Genomic DNA, 19,151 nt, shown 5'->3' on the forward strand with positions numbered 1-19,151 from the left:
CCAGGGCAGCATCTGTTAACTGAAATATGTCAATTGGTATACCATCTATTCCTGGAGCCTTATTTTTTGCCATTACCTTCAAAGCAGCCTGAACTTCTTCTTTCATTACCATAGGCTCTTGCTCATATAGAGAGGGTAAATCAGGCTGTTCCTTAGAGGCAAGGATTCTGAAGCTTCGTCTGACATACTTTGGACATGTTGCAAGAAGGGACCAATTCTTGGAGAGTTACGCCATGCTTAGGAAGATGGAGGGACAGCACAGGATAGGAAGACCTTCTATGAGGTGGATTGATTCAGTGAGTTGGGTAAAAGGGGTATGTGTGTCGGAGACAGATTGGCACAGGAGAGAGCAGGGTTTATGACTGTTGTACACAGGGTACCTATGAGTCACAGGTGACTCGGTACATAACAACAACACAACAACAACATTTTATTTTTTAAATTGTGACTTTAGGCTTTGCAGACACCCTCACCTCAGCAGCAGTGTGATCCACTCCACCGAAGCCCAGTCATGCTCAATCCTATCACATTCTTTGATGTTGCTGTTGACAGTAAACCTTTGGGCCATATCTCCTTCGAGCTGTTTGTAGATAAAATCCTAAAGACAGCAGAAAATATCTGTGCTGTGAGTAGTGGGGAGAAAGGATTTCATGTCATGAGTTTCTGCTTTCACAGCCCCATTCTGGGTTTATGTACCAGAGTGATGATGTCATACACCATAATGGTAATGGTGACAAGTGCATCTACTAGATGTTTGATACTGAGAACTCCATCCTGAAACACACAGGTTCTCGCATCCTGTCCATGGCAAATCCTGGACCTAATATAAATTGTTCTCTGTTTTTTTATCTGGATGGCCAGATGAAAGAAGGCATGAACATTGTGGAAGCCATGGAGTACTTTGGGTCCAGGAACAGCGAGATCAGCAAGAAGATTATCATTGCTCATTATGAAAAAGTCCAATGTGACCTATATTTCAAATTTTCTCTTTATGACCAGACCATTCTTTGTATAGCTACAATACTGCTACCCTCAGTATACTTGTAATGTTTTAATCTTTGTGTTCTTGCTGTAGTTCTTTGGGTTCCGTGATTTCCTTCTTCCTCTCTAAGTTTAACAAGATTGCAGTGTTAAGTTTAAAATTATGAAATAAAAATGAAATTTTTAAAAAGTGTGATTTTAGTGAAAGCTTACAGAATAGTTGGTTTTCATTCATTCATTGACATACATTTTACTTCTTCCCTCTCCTTTTTCCCTCCTCAATTCATTTATTCATTTGTAATACAAGTCTTGTTCCAGATTGCTAATTTTCATACATGTTGTTGTTGATTGCCTTCTAGTCAAGCATGACTCATAGCGACCCTATGAACAAAAAGCCTAAAGCCTTTCTGTAACTATTGACATTTATCAAAGTTCATAGAGTTTCACACACACCCCTCAATAGATTCATCTTGCTTGAATCCATAATCAACACCCTTGGTACCAGCAGTCAGGAAATAAGGAGCCGCATTGCACTGGGAAAAGCTGCAGTTAGACTTTTTTAAATGATTGAGTAGTAATGATATGTAGTCCTGATTAGTTGCTATGCACCTGAGAGCTGGACAAGGAATAAAGATGACAGAAAAAGAATTTACACCTTTGAGCTCTGGTGTTGGAAAAGAGCTCTGAACTTCCTATGGATGGCCAAGAGAACAAACAGATATGTCTTGGAGAGGGTGAAGCTGGAGTGCTCTTTGTAGGCAAGAGTTAGGAGGCTTCACCTCACATAATTTGGACATATTGCTAGGAGGGGCTATTCAAGACATGATGCTGGTAAGGGTGGCAAAGGAGAGGAAAACCCTCAACGAGATGAACTGATACAGTGACTGCTGCAATGAGTTCTTGTATTTCAGGAAGTGTGAGAATGGCACAGGATAACAGAACAGGTTTCAGATCTTTTGTTCATTTGTTCTTCCATTCATGCTATGAGTCATATTCAACTCAATGACACCGAACAACATGAAAAAGACCTAATCTTCCATTCCTTTTGGATAGTCCTTTCTTTCATCTATTCAGTGTTCATTACCTAGCTACTCTTTTCTTGTTCTCCCCCACTCCCTTGTCAATTCTATTTTTATAACAACAATCTTATGCAGTACTTGTCCTTTGTGACTTTGTGATATTTCACTCAGCATTTTATCTTCCAGACTTATGCATACTATGTACTGTTTTGCAAGTTCAGTGTTTTTTATTGTTGTATAATATTCCATGTACCAGTTGTTCCATCCCTTTTTTTTTGTTGATGGACATTTGGTCTGTTCCATCTCTTTGCTATTGTGAATAATGCTGTAATAAACATGAATGTGCATACATCAGTTTGTGTCATAGTTCTAGTTTATTTAGGGTATGCTCTTAACAGTAGGATTGTTATTGTTGTATACTGTTGAGTTGGAACTATTCATATCTTAAACCCATTTTGTGATTGAGTTATTTGCTTTTTTCTTGTTGAGGTGCTGGAGTATTCAATAAATTTTAAATATGAATACCTTATCAGATGTCATTGCCAAGTGATTTTTCCCAGTCTGTGTCCTTTCTTTCTTTAATGTGCACAGGGATTTGATATTTAGAAGGTTCCATTCATTTAGTTTAGTTTCTCCTGCTTGTAGATTTTTCATTAAACTTGGAAGTCTGTTCATGCTGTATGTAGATAAAGACTTTTAGAGTTGTTCCTAGTTTTTCTCTGATGAACTTTATAGTCTCTGGCTTTACTCCTAGTCCCTGGTCCATCATGAGTTGATTTTTGTAAATGGTGTGAGGTGTAAGCCTTGTTTCGTTTTTCTGCAGATAGTTGTCCAGTTTTGCCAGTATAATTTGTTATAGAGACTGTCAGTTCCTCACTTAATCGATTTCATCTCCTTGTCAAAGATCAGTTGACCACAGGTAGATGGATTGATTTCTAGGTTCTCAATTTTATTCCATTGATCTATGTTTCTGTTGTTATACCAGTACCATGTTATCGTCATTACTATGGTTGTGTAGGCTTTGAGAGCAGAAAGTATGATGCCTTCTACCTCCATTTCTTTATCAGCAACGCTTTGCTTATTTGGGGTGTCTTTCCTTTCCAAACAAAATTGGAAATTGTCTTTTCCATCTCTCTGAAAAATGACATTGGTATCTGAATTGGGATTGCATTAACTTGTAGATTGCTTTTGGTAGAATTGTAATTTTCCTGATATTAAGTCTTTCTGTCTATGAGCATAGTTTATTCTTCCATTTACGCAGAGCTCTTTTTGTTTCTTTTAGTTGTCATTGTTAAGTTGTAATAATGTTTTATAATTTTCTTTGTATACGTATTGTGTGTCTCTACTTAGGCTTGTTCCTAAATATTTTATCTTGTGGTTAGCTATTGTAGTTAGTAATATTTTCCTTATTTCAAGTCCTGTGTCCTATTTGCTACTATAGAGAAATCATTCTGATTCCCCCACCCTTTTATTTTTATTTTGTATTGGTCTGCATACAAAATTTATATACATTGTGTATCATTCATGTACATTGCATTTTACACATTTCTACATTCACATTGTGTTGAAATGATCACTCATGTACATTGTATTTTGTAAAATTAATCACCATTGATCTTTGCCTACTATTAGTTTCTTTTCAAGTTCCCATTGGATCTTCTTAATTCCTTCACCACACCCACCCTTGCTCATCATACTTTGTTATCCTAGTGATTTTCTCCCCTCCCCATCCTCTACTCCCTTGCTTTCCTTCTCTTCCCCTATTATACTTTTATCCACATTTTACTTGTTATCTTTCTATTTTTTTTTTTTTCAGTCCTATGTCTTTATTAAAGAGAGTTAAAGTAGACTAGACCTGGCAGCCAATGGGAAGAGGCACTGGCCAGGAAGGTGGGGTGAGGTCAGGCCTTAGGGATTCAAGAGCAGGCTGATGGCCTTGGAGAGGCCAAGGAGACGTCCTGGCAGTAGCTGAGGAGGTGTCCAAGGTTAAGCTTTCAGGCACTGAGGCTGTCAGCTGATTCTGCAGGGGTGTGCAGGATGGGTCAGACTGGCGCGGGATCTTCCTGAAGACACTTCTGTCTTGTCTACCTAGATCATCCACTGGTCCTGATCCTGCTCATTGCCTTCCATGTCCACCTCATTGACCTCTCCATCATCAGGTGATTCATTGTAGTCATTCATCTCATCCATGTCCTGCATGTCCTCATCATCTTCTGAGTCTTCCTCACTATCTTCATCATCTTCTTCTTCTTCGTCATCATAGTGCTCTGAGGCTGGCTTGCCAATAGGCACCAGGTTGTTGTCTTTTTCTGCAATGCTCTGGAGCCAAGCTTGATGCTGCTGTTCCTGCTGTTGCAGTTCCGTCTCCTCCACACAGGGTCGATCCAGATTAAACCAGAGTGTCTCCGTCACATGGGGAAAGAGTGAGGGAAACAAAGTAGAAATGGCTCCGCGCCCGTAGGCCATCTTTCTATTTTTTATGATAATGGTTTTATGCAGTATTTGTCCTTATAAGATTGAATTAGTTCGCTCAGAATAATGCTCTCTAAAATTTTCCCATGTCATATATTATTTTACAAAATCATTACTCCTTAGTACTGCATAATATTCCATTGTATGAAAGGATCATAATTTCCTCAACCCATTCATTTGTTCATGGACATTGGGGTTGTTTCCATTTTCTTGCTATTGTGAACAATGCTGCTATAAATAGGTGTATACATCTCCATTTATATTTTCTATTTTCCTTAGAGTGTATTTCCAATAGGACAACAACTGGGTCACATGGAATTTCTATGTTCCGTTTTTGGAGGAAATGCCAAATTGCCTTCCAGAATGGTTGTACCATTCATTTTACAATCCCAATAGCAGTGTATGAGAGTTCTAATCTTTGCACATCCTTTCCAACATTCATTGCTTACTGTCCTGTTAAATTTTGCTACTTCTACTAGAGTGGGGTAGGGTATCTTGTTTTGATTTGCATGTTTCTTATCACCAGTTATTTTGAGCATCTCTTCACCTATCTGTTGGATATATAAAGGTCTTTTAAAGTCTTTTGCCCATTTTGTAGTTGGGTTATTGATCTTTTCCTTGTGGAGGCCCGATAATATTCTGTAAACTTTCATCATGAGATCCTTGTCTGAGAAGTCATTGCCAAATTTTTCTTCCATTCTAGGGTTTTTTGGGTATTTTTTTTCATCCTGTTGGGGGAAAAAATTTGAAGCACTCAAAACCTTAATTTTCAGGAAGTCCCATTCGTCAATTTTGTCCTTTCTTGGTTGCCAAACTATTTATATCTTTCTGCAAAACTATTTATTCCATACAGTAGGCCTTCTAAGTTTGGTCCTATTTTGTCTCTTCTGATCTTAATGGTTTTGGGCTTTATCTCTAGGTCTCTGATCCACCTTTAATTGATTTCTGTGTATGGTATGAGAAGTGGATCCTGCTTCAACTTCCTGCAGGTAGAAGACTAGTTTTGTCAGTACCATTTGTTGAAGAAGTTGCTGTTTCCTCAACTGATAGGTTTTGGGTTTTTGTAAGATACTAGTTAACTGTAGGTAGATGGGTTAATTTCTGGGTTCTCTATTCTGTTCCTTTTATCTATGTGCCTGTCATTGTACTAATATAATTCTGCCATGCTGTTTTGGTTACTATGGCTGTGTAGGAGGTTTCGAGATGAGGAAGAGTTTTAAGAAGAGTTTTGCTTATTTGGAGTCTCTTTAACTTCCAAATAAACTTACTATTTGCCTTTGTGTTTAGTATTTATAATGTGATTGCATCACACATGTAGATTGCTTTTGGTAGGATTGTAATTTTGATTATGTGAATTTTCCTAACCAGGATCAAGGGATATCCCTTCATTTTTTATTGTTTTTGTAGTTGCTATGTGCCATTGAGACACTTGCAATTCATAGCAACCCTATGTACAATAGCTTTGAATCCTGCCCTATCCTAAGCCTATCTCACTGCCTCCAATACAACTACTCACATTACCCAATTACTGTGCCAATCCATCTCATCCGGGGTCTTTCTCTCCTGCACTGTCCCTCCATCCCTCCAAGTATGATGTCCTTCTCTAAGATCTGGTCCCTTCTGGCCATGTGCCCAAAGTACATGCGATGGAGCTTCAAAATCTTTGCTTCCAAGGAGGAACTTGGTTTCACCCTTTTCAAGGCAAACCAATTTGTTTGCTTGTCAGTCCATGGTATGTTCAATACTCTTCCCTAGCACCACAACTTAAAACGACTCTTTTTCAGGCATCTTAGTCATTGTCTGGCTATTCGATGCATAGCAAGTAATTGCAAAGACCATGACCTGGATCAGGTGCACCTTAGTCTCTACACTGGCAACATTACATTTCAGAACTTTAGAGAGGTCTCTTACAGCAGACTTCCTCAGTGCAATTTGGCTTTTGATTTCCTGACTGCTGGTGCCAAGAGTTTTGATTGTGGAGCTGAACAAGCTGAAATTGAAAACAAGTTCAATTTCTTTTTATCTTTCACGATGCTGCCAAGTGATGAGAGTATTTGTCTTCTTGATGTTGGATTTAATTAATATTGAATACTACAGTCCTTGGTCTTCTGCAGCAAATACTTCAGATACTACTCAATTTTGGCAAGCAGGGCTGTGTCACCTGCATAATGCAAGTTATTGATGAGTCTTCCTCCAATCCTGATGCCACATTCCTCCTCATAAAGGCCAGTCTCTAAAATGACCTGTTGTGCATACAGATTGAAAAAGTTTGGAGACAGGATACATCCCTGATGCACTTCTTTCCTGATTTTGAACTGTGCAGTGTTTCCTGAGGACTGCTTCCTGGTCCAGGTATAGGTTTTGTATGAGCACAATCATCTGTTCTGGGATTCCCATTCTTAAGGTTAGCCGCAATCTGTTGTAATCCACAGAAGTCAAATGTCTTTGCATAGTTAATGAAACACAGACATTCCTCTTGTTTTGGGCCAAGATCCATCTGACATTGACTATAATGTCTCTAGTGCCACAGAAAAGTGGTCGCAGAAAAGGTGACCCAGCAGAACCAGGAGCAGGGATGACAGGTGCGTTCCTGCCCGCAGCCCACCACTGCTCACCATCCCCGAGCGCGCCCCCTCCTTCGTGAGCACCCAGGAAATCACCCCTGAGAACACCATGCCCTACCTATACCCAGCACTGACCTCGGAGCAGCAGAAGGAGTTCTCTGACATCACTCATCACATCGTTGCTCCAGGCAAGGGCATCCTCGCCACAGATGAGTCCACCAGAAGCATTGCCAAGCGCCTGCAGTCCATTGGAACCAAGAACATCGAGGAGAACCAGCGCTTCTACCGCCAGCTGCTGCAGACTGCTGACGGCCGCGTGAACCCCTGCATCGGGGGTGTCATCCTCTTCCATGAGATCCTCTACCAGAAGCCGGATGATGTGTGTCCCTTCCCCCAAGTCATCAAACCTAAGGATGGTGTTGTGGATATCAAGTTAGGCAAGGGTGTGGTACCCCTGGCAGGAACTAAAGGCGAGACCACCACCCAAGGGCTGGATGGGCTGTCCGAGCGCTGTGCCCAGTACTAGAAGTATGGAGCTGACTTTGCCAATGGCGCTGTGTGCTGAACATTGGAGAACACACTTCCTCAGCCATTGCCATCATGGAAAATGCCAATGTGCTGGTCTGTTATGCCAGCATCTGCCAGCAGAATGAGATTGTGCTCGTTGTGGAGCCTGAGATCTTCCCTGATGGTGACCATGATCTGAAGCACTGTCAGTATATAACTGAGAAGGTGCTGGCTGCCATCTACAAGGCTCTGAGTGACCACCACATATATTTGGAAGACACTTTGCTGAAGCCTAATATGGTAACCCCAGGCCACTTCTGCACACACAAATTTTCTCATGAGGAGATTGCCACGGCAACTATTACAGCATTGTGCCTCCCCTCCCCCCCTACCCCCGCTGCTCTTATTGGGATCACCTTCCTGTCTGGAGGCCAGAGTGAGAAGAAGGCATCCATAAACCTCAGTGCCATCAACAAGTACCCCTTGCTGAAGCCATGGGCCCTGACCTTCTCCTGTGGCCGAGCCCTGCAGGTCTCTGCATTAAAGGTCTGGGGTGGAAAGAAGGAGAATTTGAAGGCAGCCCAGGAGGAGTATACCAAGCAAGCCCCAAGCGGTGAGGCCGGGGCATCAACCAGTGAGTCCCTCTTGGTCTCTAACCATGCCTACTAAGTGGTGTTCTAAGACCACCCCCTTGACACTCTAGACTCCAGCGCCCTCTTAGACTCATCACTTGAGAAGGGCCAAGGGCCTCATCTGGGGCTTCAGGCTGCTTCTTCCCATCACTCTTGCTGCCCTTGCGATATTGGTGTGTGGTGGTGTCTCTGTTTGCTAACTCCATCACCTTTTCCAAGGGAAGGTGGCCTGACAGAGTGTGGAAATTATCTAACAGCATCACTAATATCACACGGAAGCAAAATCCTGCTGAAGATTATAAAAAAATGACTAGAACAGTACATCCCTCCATTTAGATTTCCCATCATTTCTTGCAGTAGTGATTTGTTGTTTTCCTTATAAAAGTCCTTTATGTCTCTAGTTACTTATCTTCCCAAGTATCACAGTCTGAGGTTGGCTATTGTAAATGGTAATGCTTTCTTAGTTTCCTTTACCTACTTTCTTTTTTACTGTGGAGGAATCCCATTGATTTTTGTATACTGATCTTATATCCTGCCACTATACTAAATTGATTTACTAGTTTTAACAGTTCTTCTTTTGAATGTTTAGGGTTTCTTGTGTACAGTGTCATATCATCTACATATACCACCTCTTTGCTGATTTGGATGCCTATTTCCTTCTCTTGCCTTATTGCCCTAGGAAGTATTTCCAATAGAATTTCGAATAGGAGTGATGATAGTGGGTATCCTTGTCTGGTCCCTCTTCTCAGGAGGATAGCTTTAATCTTAGGATGATGTTGTCTGTTGGTTTAGAGTATATGCCCTTAATTATGTTGAGGAAATTTCCATTATTTTACTGAATGTGCTTATCAGGAAAGGATAGTGAATTTTTCCAGGTTTGGTCTTTTTTTTTTTCTGCATCAAGTGAGAGGATCGTGTGATTCTTAGTCCTTTTTAAAATTGATGTGATGGATTACATTGGTTGTTTTTCTTATATGAGCCATTCTCCATGCCTGTTATGAATCCCGCTTGGTCATAATGCTTTAGTATTTTGATATGTTGAATTCTACTGATTGGCTAGGTTTTTGTTAAGGATTTTTTTTATCTATGTTCATGAGAGATATTGGTCTAAAGTTTTCTATTTTGATGGTGTCTTTGCCTGGCATTTGCATCAGTATTATGCTTGCTTCATAGGATGAGTCTGGGTGTATTCTACTTTTTACAATTTTCTGAAATACTTTATGTAGAATTGGTGACAGCTTTTCTCTGAGTGTTGTTGTTGTTGTTAAGTGCCATCAAGTTGGAGGCGACGCATAGTGACCCTATGAAATCCTTTCTTCAGGTTCATAGGGTTTCCGGAGGCAAGCTATTTCGGAAGCTGATGTCACTCCTGCTTCCTAGCTTGTTTTAATTGAGGAGCTCCACCAAAAGTAACACTGATGTGTCAAATGTGATAATGGTTCTGTTAATAGCCGGCAGAATTCTCTGGTAAAGCCAGGACATTTATCATTGAGAGTTTTTATGACCTGCTCAGTTTTATCTTTTGTTACGGGTTTGTTCAGGCATTCTCCATCAATCTGTGTCACTGTGGGCAGATTTTGCATTTTTAAATATTTGTTCATTTGATCTATGTTTTCATATTTATTATAGTTCTTCATAAAATTCCATTATTATCCTTTTTATTTCTGTTGGTTGTTTTGTGGTCGAGCTGCTTTCCTTTCCTATTTACATTATTTGTGTCCTTTTTTTTTAATCTCCTTTAGATTTGACAGTGGTTTGTTAATGTTATTGACCCTTTTGAAGAAACATCTCTTGGTCTTATTGACAATTTCAATTGTTTCTCGGCTTTCTTAGTCCATTTATTTTGTCCATTTGGGCATGTTGCCCGGAGGAACTAGTCCTTGAAGAAAAATACCATGCATGGAAGGGTGAACGGACAAAAGAGGAGAGGAAGAACCTGGAGGAGAAGGATGGACTCAGTGACTGCAGTATTGGAGATAGATGTGTTAGAGACAATGAGATTGGCTCAAGATAGGGAAGAGGTCAGAGAGTTTGTACATAATTTTGGGTGGTAGGTTACTCAATGGCACATAACAACACACCATTTTTAGAATTCCTTTCTTTTAGAGGTTGCTGGGTTTGCTCAATTATTTTTTTTCTATTTGTGGAAGATGAGTTAAATAGTCAATTTTTATTCTTTCTTCCCTTTTGATGTATTTGCTTATTGCTGTGAGTTTACCTCAGTATGGCTTTTGCTGCATCCCAGAGCGTGTCATAAGTTGTTTTAGTTTTTATTTTTTTCTATTACTCATTCATATTCCAGCAAGGTGTAATGTAACTTCCAAGTTCATGGGGTTTCCCTCCCCCCCTTATTCTCTTGTTGATTTCTAATTTCATAACAATGATGTTTGAGAAAATGCTTTGTAGTGTCTAAATATATTTTTTAAAATTTTTTGTGGCTTGTTTTGTGTCTTAAAATATTATTTACTCTGGAGAGTTTTCTGTTCGTACTAGACAAGAATGTATATTGAATATTTTTAGGGTACAGTATCCTGTATAGATCCATGAGATTGAGTTGGCTAATTGTAGTCCTTCTACATCATTTTTGAGGGTTTTTTTTGGTTTTATTATGTTTGTTTTATTTCCCCCATCTCTCCTTGAGGATGGTGAATGGGAATTCCAGAAAACATGATTGTGATGTAGGAAACCTATACCTAGACCAAGAAGCTGCTGTGCAAACAGGGAAAGGGAACACAACATGATTTAAAACTAGGAACGGGGTGCATCAGGGCTGTATCCTTTCTCCATAGTTATTTAATTTATATGCTCAGCAAATTATTCAAGAAGCTGGACTCTATGAAGAAAAATGTGGCATCAGGACAGGAGGAAGACTCATTAATAGCCTTTGTTATGCAGATGACATGACCTTGCTAAAGGTGAGGGAGACTTGAATTACTTCCTGTGGATTTTTAAACATTGCAGCCTTCAATCTAGATTGCATCTAAAGATCAAAGAAACAGAAATCCTATAAAATCAATCACCATTGGACCTTGCCCCTTGTTATACTGTCTTTTCTCCTGGATCTTTTCCATTTGCTTCCCTATTTCCCTCTACCCACCAAAGTGTGCAGTCCTGTAGTTTCACCCCTACCAATCTTCATCCCCCCACCCTCCTTCCCCTTGAGTTTCTGTACAAGTTTTACTAGTGATCCTTATAATTTTACAATAATGGTCTTATGCAGTATATGTCCTTATGAGATTGTGTTAGTTCACTCAGCCTAATGCTCCCCAGCCTTTCCCAAGTTACTTAGTATTTTTTGCAAATTTTTGTTCCTGAGTGTTGCATAGTATTCCATTTTGTAAATGTACCACAATTTCTCAATTAATTTGGTTGTTGAACATTTGGGTTATTTCCATGTTCTTGCGATGGTGAATAATGGTGCTATGAACGTTGGTGTACAAATCTCTATTTGTGTCTCAGTTCAAATTTCCTTGGGTATGTTCCTAGTTGTGGACTAGCTGGGTCATATTAGGTTTCAATGTTCAACTTTTTAAAAAAATTTTATTTTCTTAATTTTAATGAACATTTACAGATATTTTTTATTTCTATTCATTCATTGTTGTACATTTCTCCCTGCCCACCCCTACCCCTCAGTTTGCTCCTCTCTTTGAAAAGTAAAAGAAAAATTCTTTCATTGGTATACAATCCTGCCGACCCCCACCACGCTGGTACTCTCCACTATGCAACCTTAATTCTGGACTCTTGTGATAACCATAATACCCTATCGTATATCACTTTTAAGTTGTTCTCTCCCTCATCAGTTACAACACAGTATACATAATTTGTCCAGTTGTTCTCAGTCTTACGCCAATCCTGATGTCAGTCCCATTCTACAACAGTGGCATCATGCAGTATTTGTCCATTTGTGACTGGGATACTTCACTGAACATAATGTTCTCCAGGGTCACCCATTTTGAATAATATTGCATGAGTTCCTTGTTTTTCAATGCAGCATAGTATTCTGTTGTGTGAATATACCACAGCTTCTCTATCCATTCTTTGGTTGAAGGGCACTTAGGTAGTTTCCAACTCCTTGTAGTTGTGAACAAAGCTGTGATAAACATGGGTGTGCATATATCTGCTTGGACGTCGGTTATGGTCTCTTTAGGGTATATTCCCAGTAGTGGAATTGCTGCATCAAATGTTGTCTCTATTTGCAACTTTTTGAGAAAGCACCATACCACTTTCCACAGTGGTTACACCCTTTTACACTCCCACCAACAGTGAATAAGGGTTCCAGTTTCTCCACAACCTCGCCAGCATTTGTTGCTTGCTATTCTGTTAAATTTTGTTATTTTGTCTGCGGTGAGATGATATCTCATAGTTGTTTTGATTTGCATCTCTCTTAGAGCTAGGAATTTTGAACATTTCTCCATATGCTTGTTGGCCATCTTAATGTCTTCTTTTGTGAAGTGTCTGTTCATATCCTGTGCCCATTTTTCAATTGGATTCCTTATCTTTATCTTGTTGTGAATGTTCAACTTTTTGAGGAAATGCCAAATTGTCTCCCAGAGTAGTTGCACCATATTTTTTTAGTTTATAAAACATAATGCATGAGAATGATTGTATGAAACATAATGTAAATGAAAAATAGTGTGGAATACAATGTATATAAACATTATAAGTAAACCAATTAAAAAATAATACGAAAACAAATCAAAGCATTACATTACAATAGGTATAGGAAATGTTATGATCAGCTGGTGATAAAGTTTATCAAGTACTTGTGGGGGAAGCTAGCCTTGCCACTGATTGTAAGAAATAAATAGCAAAGCCATTTAAAAAATTACTTTGGAACCGGAACACAGCACAGCCAGAGAGCTGGAATTTGAACCACACACAGGACAGCTGAGTCACAGTCAAAAGACACCAGCCAAGCCACTGTGGAACCCACCCAAGAGGAGCAAGTAGGGAGAAAACGCCTGCAACTGTGTGGCTCCTAAGGAGCAAACAACCGCCCCCAGCTTCTACGAGACCCTGGAGGAGCAACTGTCTGCTGGCCACCGTGTGACCCCAGAGGAGCAAAGGCCTGCCTGTGACCCCCCCTGCGGCCCACCGTCGCGTGACCCCACCACGCAGGGTGCTGCTGCATAAACCCCCAGCAGCACCCAAGCTCCGCCCCATGCTCTTGCACCCTCCACAGCCCCTTGCTTACTCCCCTCCCCCAGAACCCCCCCCCACCTGCAGCTCCACAATCACTAGTCTTAGCCCCCGCCAAAGCTCTGTGACCCCAGGACGCTGCCTCAGATGCAGCCATCACCTGGGGCCACCAGCTGAGCTGCTGTGGAACTAATCTGGCAGGAAAAAGGCCGGTAGGATCCTAACTGGGTTTTCTGGGGCACTGCCCTTGGGAGAGCACCCAAGGGTGTGGCCACTGGTGGGGATTTTGGCCAAGCTCTCTTGGGCCACACCGACTACCCAGAAATGAGCCAGCCACTGGTAATCTGTCTGAACTTTTGTGGACTCTGTAGACCAGCCAGAGGCTGGGTAGGTGGGAATTTGACTTTGACTATTCAGGTCCTGTGGGATCCAGGACCCTGTTTGGGTAGGGGCTGCTGTGTGAAGGCTCCTGCATAAGTGCCACTGGGCAGGGACCACTGAGTGAAAACCACTGGGTGGGAAATGGACAGCAGGAATTTGAGAAGGGACACTAATCGTGAGCCCATATTCTGACACCATTGAAGAGGAAGCAAGACAATATAGGGTGCCCTTCCTGCTCCAGCTACACCTATGACAGCAACACCTACAGGTAAACTGGAGACCTAACATGACCTTGGGGAGGGAGAGCAAATATTGGCAGGGCTGAGAACTTTGTTGGACAACTGGAGGTGGGAAGCTAATACTGGTAGGACTGAGAATTTAGAAACACAGCCCGAGGCTATGAGGTTTGAGGTTGAGGTGCCTGCGTGCACATTTTGGGAGCTGTTATTGATCTAGATTCTCGAATATGGTCCTGTGTGGTCTGTGTGTATTTGATTTTGGACCAAATAGAGCAATATGATTGATGTTGAGATGAGTAGAAAGAGGCACAGGAACGTGAGGTACATTTCTTATCTCACAGGAATTGGTTTTGTGTTATTGGTGCCGTGGACAGGGAGAGTTCCATTTTGCAAAGTTGATAAAGGTCAGATATGGCCATCCCCTCATGTCTCTTGCTCTTTTTACATATCAATATTGTAGACTGTAGTTTTTGATCTTCTGCAGCAAATGTTTCAAGTCTTCTCACTCTTAGTAAGCAAGATTGTGTCATTTGCATAACAAAGATTATTAATGAGTCTTCCTCCAATCTTGATATCACAATCATAGAGTCAAGCTTCTCAAATAATCTGTGAAACATAGAGATTAAATAGGTATGGAGAAAGGATACAACTGTTATTCACAGCATTGTTCTTCATGATGGATCTTTTTAACTATAAATGCAACCCCATTTTTTCTTGTCTTTTCATATGATATACGTCTTTTCTAATTTTAAACCATCCAATGTTTCCTTTTTTTATTCACACCACAGCCTCTTGGGTCTAAGTATAGGCTTTGCATTAGCACAGTTAAGTATTCTGGAATTCCCTTTCTTTTCAATGTTAGCCATAATTTGTTTGATCCATACACACTCACAAATGATTTTGCATAGTTGATAAAGCACAAATAGACATTTTTCTGACATTCTTTGCTTTCTGCCAGGATCCATCTGACATTAGCAATAATATCCCTGGTTCCATGGTCTCTTCTAAACTCACCTTGAACTTCTAGCAGTTCTTTGTCTATGTACAGTGCTAGCTGGTTTTTAATGAGCTCCAGCAGTATTTTGTTTATATTTTATATGAATTTGTTGTTTGCATTCGAGTCAAGCCAATCCATAACTGACCCTCCAGTATATTTTCAGAGACAATAAATTGCACGGGAGGAGATTATTCATCCTTTTTCCAATGAGCAACTGGTGGATTCAAACTGCATGCTTTTGGGATTCTAGAACAACTTAACACTAGGCCACCAGAATGTTCAATAATTTCCACATCCTCTTGGATCACCTTTTTTGAGAATGAGAGCAAATATGGATCTCTTCCAGTCAGACAGCCAGGAAACTGTCCTCCGAACTTCGTGGCAGAAACTAGTGAACATATTAGGGCTGTATCTATTAGTTGAAACATGCCAACTGGTATCCCATTGATTCCTGAGGCCTTATGTTTTGCCAGTGTCTTCAGTGCAGCTTGAACTTCTTCCTTCATTACCGTTAGCTCTTGTTTTTATGGTACTTCCAGAAATATTGTTGTGTCGGCCAATTATTTTTGGTGTAATGATTCGGTGTATTCCCTGTAACTTCTCCTAATGCATGCTGGATTTTACCCATGTTGTTATTGTTTTGTGCCATCAAGTCACCTGCAACTCATAGTGACCCTACATATAACAACTCTGAAGCCTGACCTGTCCTGAGCCATTCTGATGAACTCTGATACACCTGTCCCTATTGTCCCAGTTACTGTATCAATCCATCTCATCTCAAAGTATTGCAACTCGAGGGTTGAATTTGTTTTTAAATTATTTCAGCTTGATAAATACCAAGTGAGTTCTTCAGTTTTTGTTCTCCAATTCTGGCTCTCTGCACATTCAGAAAACCACATGGTATACTATTCTGGGAATGAAAAACAAAAGAAGAAATAGTGTGATATTCATAGTTAATAGTTCTATCTTGAAGTACAATGTAGTGATTGATAGACTATTATCCATATGTTTATAAGGAACTCTTTTAATAAAATTATTGTTCAAATATATGCACCAACAGCTAAAGTCAAAGAGGAAATAGAATATATTTACAAAATTTTGCAGTCCAATATTGACAAAACATGAAATAATGATGCATATTAAAGATGATAATTGGTGGCTAGAAAGCAAAAGTTGAAAGCAATGAAGAAGGAAGAGTAGTTGGAAAGTATGAACTTGGTGACAGAATGATGGAATTTTGTATATTTAATGATTTATTCATTGCAAATATTATTTTTTAAAAAACCCAAAAACCAAAGAGCTACTTTATATATGGACCTCACCAGATGGACTACATAGGGATCAGACTGATTACATCTATGGAAAGAATCATTGAAGAAGCTCAGTATCAGCAGTCAAAACCAGGGCAGGTGCTGACTGTGGGAGAGATCATCAATTACTCATATGCAAGTTCGAACTGAGACTGGAGAAAATTTTTAAAAGTCCACACAAACCAAAATGTGATCTTTAGTCTATCCAACCTGGATTAAAAAGAAAATTAAGAACAAGTTTAGAGCATTGAACCCACAGAGGTTACCGGGCTGTATTTTTTTTATTTTATTGGGAAAAATATATTGGGGGTACAACTAGGTGAGGGTTGGGAGCAGAAGGGTGAGGATGGGCAGGGATGAAATTGCAGGGATGCACAATTTGGTTGGTGGAGGGAGCAGGTGAAGAAAATTAAAAAGATCGAGTGGGGACCAGATGATACAGGGCAATGGTAAGCGTAGTCCATTGGTGATTAAACAAACTGTCTTAATCATTTGTGGGTTTCTCTTTTGGGAACTGGGTGCAGACTCTCTGGCTTCTTCATGCTGAATAGGGGCGTTGATGTGACGGGGGAAAGGGAGCACACTGTATCACCTTACTGGTGATCTTGGGTCTTGCCTTCTTGTTCTGTTAGAAGATATTTTCCTGTCATTTGCTCACCTCTGGACTGCAAAGTGTTTTCCCAGGTAAGTCCAGTGGGGATGGCTGTCTGAACCCTGAGGCTCCATCTTCCTCTGCTTCCTTAGCTGGCAGTTGTATTTTGTTTTGTCTCTGGAACTGGGTTCAGGGTAAGGTCTGGAGTAAAACTCAGTGTTAAGGTTACCTATAGAAAAGGGCTGTTCCAGTAGTTTTTGGATAATCTACCATAGAATCTTGCTTGCATGTGAAACCACTGATATTGCTCTATAGTTTCCACACTCTGTTGGGTCACCCTTCTTTGGGATGGGAACAAATATAGATCTCTTCCAGTCAATTGGCCAAGTGGTTGTTCTGCAGATTTCTTGTCACAACTTGGTGAGCACATCCAGGGCAGCATTTGTTAGCTGAAATATGTCAGTTGGTATACCATCTATTCCTGGGGCCTTATTTTTTTGTTACTTCCTTCAAAGCAGCCTGAACTTCTTCCTTCAACACCATAGGCTCTTGCTTATATGTTGTTTCATTAAATTCTTCTGTGTCTGCCAATTCCTTTCGATACAGTGACTCAGTATATTCTTTCCATTTTCTTTTAATACTTCCTGGATCGTTTAATATTCTGCCTAAAGCATCCTTGATTATAGCAACTCGAGGTTTGCATTTGTTCTTCAGTTCCTTGAGCTTAAGAAATGCTGAGGGAGTTCGGCCCATTCAATTTTCTGACTCCAACTCCTTGCACATTTCATTGTAATATTTTACTTTGTCATCCCGTGCTGCCTTTTGAAATCTTCTGTTCAGCTCTTTAGTATCTTGAATTCTTCCTTCTCTCTTGGCACCAGTAGCCAGGAAATTAAAAGACGTATTGCCACGGGAAAGTCTGCTATTAGGGACCTCTCCAAAGTACTGAAGAGCAATAGTGCCTCTCTGGAGACTAGAGAGTTGGACAATGACTAGGGAGGACAGAAGGAGAATTGATGCCTTTGAGCTGTGGTGCTGGAGAAGAGTATTGAGAGTACCATGGACTGCTAGGAAAACAAACAGATTCATCCTGGAAAGGGTAAAACCGGGCAGCTCCTTGGAGGCAAAGATTCTGAGGCTCTGTCTAACACACTTTGGACATGTTGTAAGAAGGGGCCGGTCCTTGGAGAGGGACAGCGCAGGAGGGGAAGGCCCTCTATGAGGTGAATTGATTCAGTGACTGGGGTAATCGGGATGGGTGTGTCAGAGACAGTGCAATTGGCACAGGACAGTGCAGAGTTTAGGGCTGTTGTACATAGGGTCGCTATGAGTCGCAGGCGACTTGACGGCACATAACAACAACAATAGGAAAGGGGGCAAACCTAGAGGCAACAAACTTGTGAGTTACAAATAGAAGGGTTTTAGGGGTGTTACTTACAGGTGTGCTGGGGGAGAGGGTGGAGGAAAGTAGCCTAGATAAAATTTTCTGTAAACCCTAGGCAGTTTTTTCTACCCAGGGGTTGGATGGCACCATCTGAAGGCTGAGGAGCTCATCCCGAGGGCTGGCTAACCCCGAGGGCCAGCTTGCCCGATGACTGAATGGCTTGCCCCATGGCTGGCTCGCCCCATGGCTGGCTCACCCCAAGGGCAGAACAGCTTGCCCCGAGGGCTGAACAGCTCACCCCGAGGGCTGGTTTGCCCCAAGGGTCAGTTCGCTCAAGTGCTGGAACGGCTGGCCTCGAGGGCCAGCTTGCACTGAGAGCTGAATGGTTTACCCCAGGGACTGATCAGCTCACCCTGAGGGCCAAGCAGCTCACCCCAAGGGCCATACAGCTCTCCCCAAAGGACAAATAGCCCAACCCAAGGGTTGGACGACACCCTCCCCCCACCCAGGGTCGGATGACACATCCTAGTGGCTGGCTGGCTGGCACACTCCCCCACCAAAGCCCCCCCAAGTCTGTACCCCACACCTCACTGAAGACCATGTGGCCAGGGACAGTGTCCCCAATTCCTGCACCACCACCATTGTTGTTGTTGTTATGTGCCGTCGAGTCGTTTACGACTCATAGCGACCCTATGCACAACAGCCCTAAACCCTGCTCTATCCTGTGTCAATCGCACTGCTTCTGACACACCCATCCCAATTACCCCAGTCGCTGAATCAGTCCATCTCATAGAGGGGCTTCCCCTCTTGAGCCGTCCCTCCACCCTCCCAAGCATGATGTCCCTTTCCAAGGACCTGTCCCTCCCTGCAACATGCCCAAAGTATGTCAGACGAAGCCCCAGAATCCTTGCCTCCAAGGAGTAGCTTGGTTTAA

The 19,151-nt window shown here is 41.4% G+C and overlaps 2 pseudogenes; one reads left to right on the forward strand and one right to left on the reverse strand.

Annotated features, from left to right (window-relative positions):
* Positions 1-4,088: 4,088 nt before the first annotated feature.
* Positions 4,089-4,466, reverse strand: LOC102866198 (annotated as a pseudogene).
* A 2,679-nt stretch (positions 4,467-7,145) lies between these two features.
* LOC102858879 lies at positions 7,146-8,212 on the forward strand (annotated as a pseudogene).
* Positions 8,213-19,151: the final 10,939 nt, after the last annotated feature.

The sequence above is a fragment of the Elephantulus edwardii genome, unplaced genomic scaffold (assembly GCF_000299155.1).
Source record: "Elephantulus edwardii isolate Elephantulus edwardi_28Jun2011 unplaced genomic scaffold, EleEdw1.0 scaffold00349, whole genome shotgun sequence".
In the NCBI taxonomy this organism is placed as follows: Eukaryota; Metazoa; Chordata; class Mammalia; order Macroscelidea; family Macroscelididae; genus Elephantulus; species Elephantulus edwardii.